Raw genomic sequence first — 11,552 nt, 5'->3', positions numbered from 1 at the left:
ATGGGGTTGGGAACACCCAAGAGAGTGAGATGCTGCACCCAAGGACTCATAGAGTCATCATTACTTACAGGACACACCTGAGTGTCCAATGCGCTAGGTGTGTCACTCATTTATGACATTACTATGATGGACAAGTTCATGAACTATTGCTACGTGTATTTGTTTGGATGTGCATATAATGCATTCCTCCCTACATAGAATCATAGCATGTTTATATCAGAAGGAATAAGACTATAACACGCTGGAAGATAGTAAGTCTTTTTCATCTGCTTTGGTAACAGAAAGGCTTGGGTTCAAACCCGACTCTGGCACTTATCGCCAGTTGGAAAACATTGAACAAGCCCCTTAATCTCACAAGCCTTGTCTTTCTCAACTGAAAAATAGAGATGGAATTGGCCTCTCACCATGCTGTTCTGAGAATTAAATAAAATAGTGTCTATTGAGTGGCTGGTGTCTAGTAGGAGCCCAGTTCATGGTTGTTGTCATTGTGGTTGTCAGAGATGATGCTGCAAGAGGGAGGTAGCAGTATTTGCAGTAGTGGCCTGGCACCTAGCACAATGAGGATGCTCAGTTCATTTTGAACTTATGATTGAACACAGAAATAGATGAGTGAATCTAGTATTCCTCTTCACATTCCAGAAAAGGGCTTTGAGAAACATAGGAGCTAAACCAACAGCACAGAATCACACAGGTTTGGGCAGAGCTTGACGTATATTTTAGATCGTTTGATCCCCAACGTGGTGCTCTTCCAACCACCCCTGATCACTACCTCCTTCCCTATACTCCCATCACCTCCCACTCTCCCCAACATATGTGTATGTGTTTGAGACATAACATACCTGTCTTACAGATAGAGAAACTACAAACTTTGGAGGTGTGTTACTTGGGTTCTCGGAAGCTGATGATGGGAGCCAGGCTGATGCACTGTCTGATCGATTTCACATCTTGCTTCTCATGCTTGCAAAGCCCAGGTCTTAAGGCAAAGTTGAGCTAGAGCCTGGAGCTGAAGGAGGCTGAGCTGGCTCACAGCACAGATCACCAGAGACTGTGATTGAATAACATTGGGAAGATACATGATTTTTGCCTCCAAAATCCTTTTGGTTTACGCTTCTCTGTGATGCCCTCCCTCACCTCATTCCTTTGAACTATATACCATGATTTCTACTGTACTAGGAAGAACAGTCACACCAAAAATATGGGGAAAAACAAAAGAAGTTACTTTCTGGCTATTAAGCTTCTGTAAACTTGGCATAAATAATAGGTTTAGAAAAAGAATTGTCTGGTCCATTTTCTAGACAGAGAGAGAGAGATGAAAACTAAAATCTCTCAACTAGCAAGTTAGAAGACAGTAGGAAAGGAAACAAGAAAGTTAGACCCCAGCTTGGGTTTCTGAGAAGGACCCTGTCACCTACCTACCTTGGCCTGTCTCCTGGTCACAGGCATTACTGGGAAATGTAGAACAATTCTGATAGATTTGAAGACCAGGGGGAGATAGGAATCGAGGTAGGCTTCCTGTAAAGAATCTTCACAGGGGTTTCTTACACTTCTGAGGTATCAAGCAGCAGCTGAAGAGAAAGCGAGCCACAAAGTAAGTCAAAGAAGAAAGGGCCTGAGACAATGAACCACGTGCTTCCTGGGGCCCCAGAGTGGCTGGGAGAGCAGCCGGGTTTTCCTCTATCCACTTCCTCCAAATGAGCCAAGGAGTAGATGTGGAGAATATAATGGAGAGAGGAAAGGAATCAGAACACCAGAAGAGGTTTCTCAGTCTTGACAAGGGGTTCCCACAGTGGAAAGCCCTGTGGACAGGGGGCCAATGTGGATGCAGAGATCTCAGTGGACGCCCACGTGCAAGGATGATGACAACCAAGAAGGAGATGTAGTAAGGTACATCTCTGCATGTGTATGATTACAGATTCCCAGACACCTGTCTCCATCCCAATGTGAATATGCACTCTCAAAATTACAAGCCAACTTGGGAGAAGGAAAGATAAGAGAGAATTTATAATTTACTGACTGTAAACTCAAAATGACTGAATCTACTTTAGGCGGACTAAGTTTGCTTTTCAGGGATCAGGTAAATCGGGGGATAAAAATAGAACTGATAGCTACAAAAGATGCAGTTACATTTCTTAAACCCAAGGAACTGGTTTAATACCTACTATGACTTTTTTTGTCTTGTAATACCAGAATATGACAGCCATTGGGCCATATGCCATAATCCATTCTACCGGAACCATACTTCAGAGTCATTTGAATAGGTGTCTTGTGTGCATCAGGGAAGACCAAGGACACAGGCATACACCCAAATGCCCAGAAAACTTTACAAAGTACTTTTAATCTAGCAGAAGTTTGGTCATGGTAGTGACAATGACATCAGTGATGACTGTAAACACTCCAGATATAAAATCCTCAGGAGTAGGAAATACTTTGAGACCTTAGTATTGATGTAGAACATCTATGGCGTTTTTATCTCAAGACTTGGAACTGTTTTATCTCCAATCTATACCTCTTTCCCGAACTCCAGATTCATATACTATTGCCTTTGACACCCCTGCTTGGGCGTCTAATAGATATCTCAACTTAGCACATCTAAAACTGAACCTGTGAGCTCCACCCTACTCCCAACACTCTGCCAAACCTACAGAACCTGCAGTCTTCCTCCGCATCTCAGGTTATGACAACCCCACCCTTAAGGTTGCTCAATTTAAAAATCTTGAAATCACTCTCGACTCCACTCTTTTCTCTCACACACACCTAATTAGGATTGTTGTCTTTTTTTTTTTTTTGCGGTACGCAGCCTCTCACTGCTGTGGCCTCTACTGCTGTGGAGCACAGGCTCCGGATGCTCAGGCCCAGCAGCCATGGACCACGGGCCCAGCCGCTCCGTGGCACGTGGGATCCTCCCGGACCGGGACACGAACCCGTGTCCCCTGCATCGGCAGGCGGACTCCCAACCACTGCACCACCAGGGAAGCCCAGGCTTGTTGTCTTTACCTTCAAAATATATCCAGAATCCAACCACTTCTTACCATCTTCTGCTACTACTCTTATCTAAACCATCTCTCACTGGGATACTTCAGTTGCCCACTACGGTCTCCCTCCTTCCACCCTTGCCTTTCCCAACAGTCTACACTTCACACAGCAGTCAGAATAATCCTTTTAAAGTGTAAGTCATACCATGTCACCCTCTGTTCAAAACTCTCCAATGGCTCCCATCTCATGCAGATAAAAGCTCAAAATCCCAGACTTCTTTGCTGTACTTTGAACACATCAGGCATGTTCCTGCCTTAGGGCTTTGCATGGGTTCAAACCTCTCCCTGGAACGCTCTTCTCTCAGATATCCATATGGCTGAGCATCCTACTTTTGCAAGTATTTGCTGAAATATCACCTTTTAAAATTAGGCCTCTGAAATTGCATCCTGCCACTCTTCTATAGTCCTCATCTCTTCTCCTGTCCGGATTTTTTCCCCTTTAATATTTATCACCTTTCCATATACCATAATTTATTGAGTACTATGTTTATTGCTTGTTTGTTCCCTCTTCTCACTAGAATATAAGCTCTACAATGGCAGGGATTCTTGCCCTGTTTTGTTTTTTGTTGTACCCCAGGCACCTAGAAAAGGCACATGGTAGGCATTCAATAAATACTGGATGAACAAATGAGTGAAGATCGCTGGATACAAAATGTTAGCACTAAAAGGGAAGCTAGAGTTTTTCTGGCCTAAACCCTCCTTTTTTAGATTAAGAAAATTTAAATTGCTTCCCTGGAAGATGAAGATATTTGTCTAAGAAAATGCCATGAGTGGCTTCCGAATTCTCTTGTTTTGTGTTTCAGTTATTATATCTGGAGGCTTCCCTCCTTGATCTTGAAATGATGTTATTATGCATTTTTTTCCTTCTAGACTTTAAATGAAAATAGAAGATTTAACCATATTCCTTAGTTCATGGGGCAGAGAAAGCAGCAGTACCTGGGAACACTGCGTAGTACCTGACTGGGTTTATTCCTGGATTCACGTGAGCTATCTCTAGAGGGCTGCCAGAAATACGTGTATGTGTGTGTGCAAGAGTGTGTGTGTGTGTATGTGCATGGGTGTGTGTGTATACATGTGTGTGCATGGGTGTTTGGGGTGGTAGTACAAGAGAACAAGTCCTGAGTAAACTGCTCAGAAAAGCAAAGTTTCATGTTCTAGGTGTGAACAGTTCTTGAGGAAGCTCCCAGCACTTTTAGTAGAGAATAATTGCAATCTTTAAAGTAAATATATAGTGGAGCTACAGTTTCTCATTTTTGAGAAAAGAAAATGGGGTTAGAGGTTTAAGGATTTACCTGGTGTTTTTCAGTCAGAAAGTTGTAGAACCAAAAACTGAACCTGAGTCACCAGAGTCCTAGACGCTACCTTTTAATATTATGGTGTGTTCTCACATGGGATGATGTGTCCACCCCTAGGAATTTCAGGGTTACCCACCAGAGCCAGGAACTGGGTGATGGGGGGACATTTTCTCCACAAGGCAAAGCTGTGGCTCTTAAGGCACTGTGCAACACTGGGGAAATGTCAAAGTTATTAATTTTTATAAAATATGTTAATGGGATTCCCATTACTTCCCTCTCGTTATTCGGTGTTGCCTTTCTGTTTCTCTGACACTTAACTCTGAGGATGTGACACTAAAAATATCAGGGCCTGCAGGCTCCCTGACCCTTAGATCCTTTTCTTCCAACAGCTGGGACATTTGACCCTTGCCAGCAGGCTCTGCTTCAGAGTCAGGGCAAATCATTCCCCCCCAACACACATTTTTTTAATACTTAAAAAAAGGTCATATCCATGAAAGTGTGTAGGACACAGTAAGCCTTTTTTAATACCCTTCTTCTCCTCTTTGGAACTTCTCAAATTCTCTAAATATGGAAGAGTTGTATAAAGTTTATCACTTGGGAATTAGAGAAAAACTTTAAATCTCCAAGGGCACATCTACAAAATAAGTCTCAGAAAATGCCCAATTAGCTATTCAGAGCTAGTCCAAAGTAAGCAGATATGAGCCTGTCGTAGGCATTTCTAATTGGTTACAGCACTCATTCTTTTTATCTGTACTCTTCCCTTTAAGATAAGGTGTAGCCCAGAAACACTGTCATCTGAACATTCTGGGATCCATTACCAATGACCTGGAGTTAGCATATGAAATGAAAGCTATTTTCCATCCTTGCCCAAGTTCATCAAGATAGATATTCAGGCGTTGCGCTCAGCGGTTCCCCGGATCAGTCTCTTGCTTCAACAGTGTTTGGACGGAACAGACCCAGGGTCGCCCTTTCCTCCAGCCTCCGACCACCCTCCAACCTTCGGAGTCAGCCACTCAGCTATCCTCGGTCACCGGGACCAGCCAACACCATTTTCTGAGCCGAACTCCTTATTACCGATCGACCATGAGCTCCCAGATTCGTCAGAATTATTCCACCGAGGTGGAGGCTGCCGTCAACCGCCCGGTCAGCATGCATCTGCGGGCCTCCTACACCTACCTCTCTCTGGGCTTCTATTTCGACCGCGACGATGTGGCTCTGCAGGGCGTGGGCCACTTTTTCCGCGAATTGGCCGAAGAGAAGCAGGAGAGCGCCCAGCGTCTCTTGAAAATGCAAAACCAAGCGGCGGCCGCGCCCTCTTCCAGGACGTGCAGAAGCCATCTCAAGATGAGTGGGGTAAAACCCAGGACGCTACGGAAGCCGCCATTAACATGGAGAAGAACCTGAATCACGCCCTTCTGGATCTGCATGCCCTGGGTTGTGCCCGCGCAGACCCCCACCTCTGCGACTTCCTGGAGAGCCACTTCCTAGATGGGGAGGTGAAACTCATCAAGAAGATGGGCGACCACCTGACCAACCTCCGAAGGCTGGCTGGTCCGCAGGCTGGGCTGGGCGAGTATCTCTTTGAAAGGCTCACCCTCGAGCACGAACAGGAGTCTCTGAAGTCCGGCGGCCTCTGAGGAGCCCCTCTGGCGTCAGAGCTTCTGCCTGAAGCCCCGCTCTGCAGCCACTAGGCAGCTTTTTAACCTGGGGCCCTCTCGCAAGACGTGGACCAAATGGAAACAATAAAGCTTTTTGCAGGAAAAAAAAAAAAAAAGATATTCAAATGAACCCTAATGTATAGCAATTCTTCATTGATCCTGTTTGATGATTTTTATCTGGATAGGTTAGTCTTTAACAGGTTTAAGTGAGTCAAATGTGCCGAGACTCAAAAAAGGTGAGGTCAGAAAATGTAGGACCTTGGACCACAGTCCCCATAGAGGCAGTACCTTGGAAAGAATTATTAAACCATGCTAAGGCAGCACCAAGCCAGTCCACACAAACACTTGTTAAAGGGGGGAGATGTTTTGTAAACCAGAATGAGGAGCCAGAGAGCTTGGAGTGCAAGCAGGGCATCAGATCAGAATCACCAGGGATGAGCAAAATGTGGGCCAGGATGAGGAGGCCACATGCCGAGAAGTGGCACTCCTGCCAGCATATCTTCTATGCGTGTTCCTACTTGCTGAGCTTAGGCTGCCCCTTCACATCCCAGGTTGCTGCTGCAAAAATATTTTGAATTAATTAACCCTAAATATTTCCTCTGTTAATCTTTTCACGCATCTGATCCCAGAACATTTGTTAAAGAATCTGGAGACTTATTTTTTTTAGAATTTATTTTATTCAAGTATAGGTGATTTACAGTGTTGCGTTTATTTCTGCAGTACGGCAAAGTGATTCAGTTACATATATATATATACACTCTTTTTCATATTCTTTTCCATTATGATTCATCACATGATATTGAATATAGTTCCCTGTGTTATACAGTAAGACCTTGCTGTTTATCCATTCTATATATAATAGTTTGCATCTGCTAATCCCAAACTCCCAATCCATCCCTCCCCCACCCCCTCCCCCTTGGCAACCACAAGTCTGTTCTCTATGTCTGTGAGTCTGTTTCATAGATAAGTTCATTTGTGTCATATTTTAAATTCCACGTGTAAGAGATATCATATGGTATTTGTCTTTCTCTGTCTGACTTACGTCACTTAGTATGATAATCTCTAGGTCCATCCATGTTGCTGCAAATGGTATTATTTCATTCTTTTTAAAGACTGAGTGGCATTTCCATTTTGTGTGTGTGTGTGTGTGTGTGTGTGTATATATGTACCACATCTTCTTTATCCATTCATCTGTCAATGGACATTTAGGTTGCTTCCATGTCTTGGCTATTGTGAATGTGGAGACCTATATTTAAACTCTTATTCTTTCACTTATTTATGGACAATGTAACCTTGTGTGAGTTGTCCAAATTTATGAACGCTGATACCATGTTCATACAGAAGTAGTCAGACAAGTTGGTCTCTAAGATCATTTGTCTTTGAAGTTCTATGATTCTGAGGTAGAAAGAAGGGTCAGGGTGGGAACTTGACTCTGGATGCCAGAAAAAAAAAATAAAGCAATGTTAGAAATTAATTTGCTATTTAGTAGTATTTTGGTTATCACACATGATTTTTATGTTTGCTATTTTGAGGCTAAAGATGATATTTTATACATTATTAACATCTCCTTTTTGATCATTCCATAAAACCACTATAAAGTCAACCTAATTTGATAGTTAATAGAAATCCAGTTCTCTGCATTTACTATTTCATGCCTTACACATTAAATTATGTATAGACATAAAATAGATAAAAATGATGGCTTTTTTCTTTGCCAGGTCCTATGCTAAGTATTTATTACCTTCTTAAAATCTTCTTAACAAATCTTTTGAGTACTTTAATCCCTTGTGGGTGAGGCAAAAAAAATGTAAGGGAATTAAGTAATTTGCTCAAGGTTACACGGCGAATAAATGTTAGAACTGGATTTTGAACCTAGGCAGCCTGACACCAGAGTCCTGGTAACGCTGGAGACATGTGAGTAGTAGAATGTGCTTTAAAAGAAAAGAAGCCCATTAAGATATCTTGTAATAAGCAATATATAATTTAAACATATCATATTTATACATAGCACTTTCCACAAAATATCCTGTAACAAAAATAACTGAGCTCAGAGGGTCTCTGGAAAGGAATATCATGATTAGCAGTCTGCTGAGTGGCCCTGTGATGCCTTCAGCAGTGTGGCAAACACAAAAAGGTCATGGCAGCTTGAAGGCTGTATACTCTGCCTTTCTAATGCCAAGGTCACTCCAGGATATGGCCCAGGGACTGGAGGAGTGGCCCACTGGAGCTGTGCAGGGCAGATCTGATATTCCCTCAAGAATCATAGCAATCATCTCATGGGACTATGATTAGGAGGATGAATTTGTGCAGGCACACGTAGAGGCAAGTGCACACTAATGTGGAAAGAAAGAGGGGGAGGGGGAGAGGGAGACAGAAAGGGAAAACGGGGCGGGGGGGAGACAGAGAGAGAAAAGAAAGTGAGACCTTTTGAGTCTTTGAGAATTGTCTACATTTTCAGTCTTTACACCCTAAACTCCCATTCTCTCTCCAACCCCATCCAATATAGCTTTCATTTTCCACCACTCCAGTGGAACTTGACTTCCTGTCAAGGTCAACAATGACCCAGATCCTTGATACTCAAAGTCTGGTAAAGGACCAGTAGCTTCACCTTGGTGAAGCCCTAAAATCTCTCTGAATCTCAGCAGCTTCATCTGTAAAGCACGGTGCACACCTCATGGTAATATCAGGAGGATTATATTAATGCACATGAGGTACCTGACAGCCAAGAGATGCCCAACTTATCCTGGTCCTCCTTCCTTCCAGGTATGCCAGCAAGAATCCAGGCTCACTAAAAGCAGAGAAATTGATATGTGATTACTTATGCTAACAATATACTCACAAAATCTCAGAGACGGAAAAAAGATTACAAGACTTCTGGCCCAACCAGGGCTACATAGAATGCCTGAAAATGGGCTTTCCTTTCCAAAAATCTCTTTTAAATAACCCAATTTTCGTATAAAGTCTGGTATATCTGCTCTGTTGTAAGTCATAGAAGAAAGTGCAAAGCCTTGGAAAAACTCTGAGGTTGATGCAAACAGATCCCCATCTGCAGGGATGATGGTGAGCACTTGGGGCTCTGTGCTTCCTCAACACTTAGCTCAGCAGGGCGCCTTAGTGGAGGTGCCAGCATTGTCTCACCAGAGGAGAAATGATTACCTACAAGAAAAGACAGTCAGTTTTCCAATCCTCCCAAGTCATCCAAGGTCTTGTGACTCAATGGTGAGTCAGTGAGCAGACTTCATTAGTCAGCCCTGATGAGTAGTGTTCCTATGACCTTCCAGAAGAAGGCATACAGCTGCGTGGGCAGACAGTGATAGGAGGGGTTAGGAGTTTGATATTTCCATCTCTGTTCTGCTAAATGTCACCACTTTGGCCCTGGATAAGTCACTGAAGCTTTTAAGGCTTTAGCTTTCACATTTGTAAAATGAGAGTGTTGCCTTGATAGGATCTACCAAAGTTCTTCCATGTCTAAATTTGCACATTTGTGGATATTCATATATTTTCTTTCTTATCTGGTCTTCATTCTCAGCAGAAGGAAAGCTCTATGAAGGAGGACTGAGAGTTAAGTCTGCTAATGAAAACTATAGTTAGCCCTTTGTATTTGCAGATTAATTAAATTCCATAAATGTTTTTTCGTGAAACAATCAGTGCTTCCTATGCACCTGCTTGGTATCAGGAAATTACATATATGATCACCACCGCACCACAAGAAAAACACAATTCAAGCAATTCCAATGTAGTATGATGAGTGCTACCAAGGCTTTTGCAGTAGGTGCTGTGGAAACAGATAGACAAAGTTCCTAACTCAGTTTTGAGTAAACAGGGAAGGATTTCCTAGAGGAACTGACATCTAAGATGAGACACAGGAAGAGAGTAGGCCTTATCTAGGTAAAGAGGAGTCAATTATTTCCTTTTTGTTTGCTTGTTTTGTTTTGTTTTTGCAGTATATGCAAAAGCCTGGTAGCAGGGGAAGGCACAATGCCCTTGGCAAATGCAAATAACTCAGTAGGATGTAGGGGTGATAGATGAGACTGGAGATGAGAATTATCTTTGACACCATATTAAGGAATTTGGATTTTAACTGGAGACCATGGGGATCATTAAAGAGTATCATGCAGTAGGGATCAGGATACAGTTCTCACATCAGATATATAATGCAGGCTGCAGAGTGGAGAGATTGGAGGGGAGAAAGGGAAGTCTCTGGATATAACCAGAGACTGGATGTAAAGAAAGTAACCTGGATGAAATGATAGTCTAGAAGAAGGGAGTGGCAGTGGGGATAGCAGTAGGAGGATTGAAGAAAGGTTTATGGTGAAGAATTGAAAAGACTTAGTATTGCCTAGACAGAGTGATAGGAGAGGTACCTAGACAGAGGTAGGAGAGAGACTAGTGAAAGAGGGTGCAGGAGTTTCAAGCATTAGTAATAAGCAAACGGCAGTGCCATGTGCTCAGTTTTGTTGAAAGTCAATAATGAATTCAGTTTTGGATCCATTATGCTTTGTTGAAATGGAAGATTGCCTAACGTAGAAGCCAACACATAGTATACGCACATTCACTCAGAAATATTTATTGAGTAACTTCTATATGCTAAACACCATGCTGGGATCTGGAAGTATAAAGATGAATAGATTTCAGGAGTCCTGGCCTCAAGGATCTGAGTTTAATGAGAGGAGACATCAGATATGTAAAAAATAACTACAGTATGGTCAAGGTGATAAATGTTATAGAAGACAAATGTATTCATGGTAAAAAGTGTGCTGAATGAAGGTGCTCTGGCAATGAGTAACGTAGAGGAGAAGCATGTAGCTGAAGGTTCCATTAATGAGAAAGTCTTGTGATATAGAGAACTCCAACTGGGTTTTAAAGAAACGTCAATTTTAAACAAGGAGCAAGAAAGTCTGTTAGGCAGGAAGAATGATTCAAGCAAAAGCAAAAGAGTAGAACAGTGTTTGGTATGTTTGAGGGACAGTATGTAGCACAGTTTTCCTAGTCCTGAGGGATCTTAAGTGGAATCATAAGTGCCTGGAGAGACAGAGACTTCTGGTCTTTGCCTACAGTTTTACACCTGCAGCCTGGACCTCTAGCCTGAGCTCCAGACTTGTAAATTGACTGCTTATTTGGCACCTCTCTTTGTAAGGCTAATGGACAAGACAATATACCCAAAACTAAACTCCTGACCCTCCCCTTTTAAAATATGATCTTCCTAGTTCCCCAAATTAGAAAAATGGTAATGTCATATTAATAAATGCTCAGGCCCCAAATCCTTGCCTCCTCTCTTTTTCTCCCAAACAGCATGAAATCCATCAGCAAAACCTAGTATCTCAGAGTGATGCTAGCAAAAAAAATGGTGGAATAAAGGCCTCTGAAAACACTCCCTTCCATGAAAGCAATGAGAAAACTGGCAAAAATTGTCAGTCAACTTTTTTAGAACTTTAAACATTAATCAAGTCTTGTAGCACCTAATAACAGACTGAAAATACATAAAGTAAAACTGACAGACTTGAAGGGAGATTTGACAATTCAACGATAATAATTTAAGATATCAATATCCTACTTCCAACAATGGA

General features: G+C 42.4%; 1 pseudogene; it reads left to right on the top strand.

Annotated features, from left to right (window-relative positions):
- The first annotated feature begins 1,813 nt into the window (after positions 1-1,813).
- Positions 1,814-5,964, top strand: LOC101271717 (ferritin light chain-like; annotated as a pseudogene).
- The last annotated feature ends 5,588 nt before the right edge of the window (positions 5,965-11,552 follow it).

The sequence above is a fragment of the Orcinus orca genome, chromosome 1 (assembly GCF_937001465.1).
Source record: "Orcinus orca chromosome 1, mOrcOrc1.1, whole genome shotgun sequence".
NCBI classification, from domain to species: Eukaryota; Metazoa; Chordata; class Mammalia; order Artiodactyla; family Delphinidae; genus Orcinus; species Orcinus orca.
This window is presented reverse-complemented; position numbering and strand designations above follow the sequence as displayed.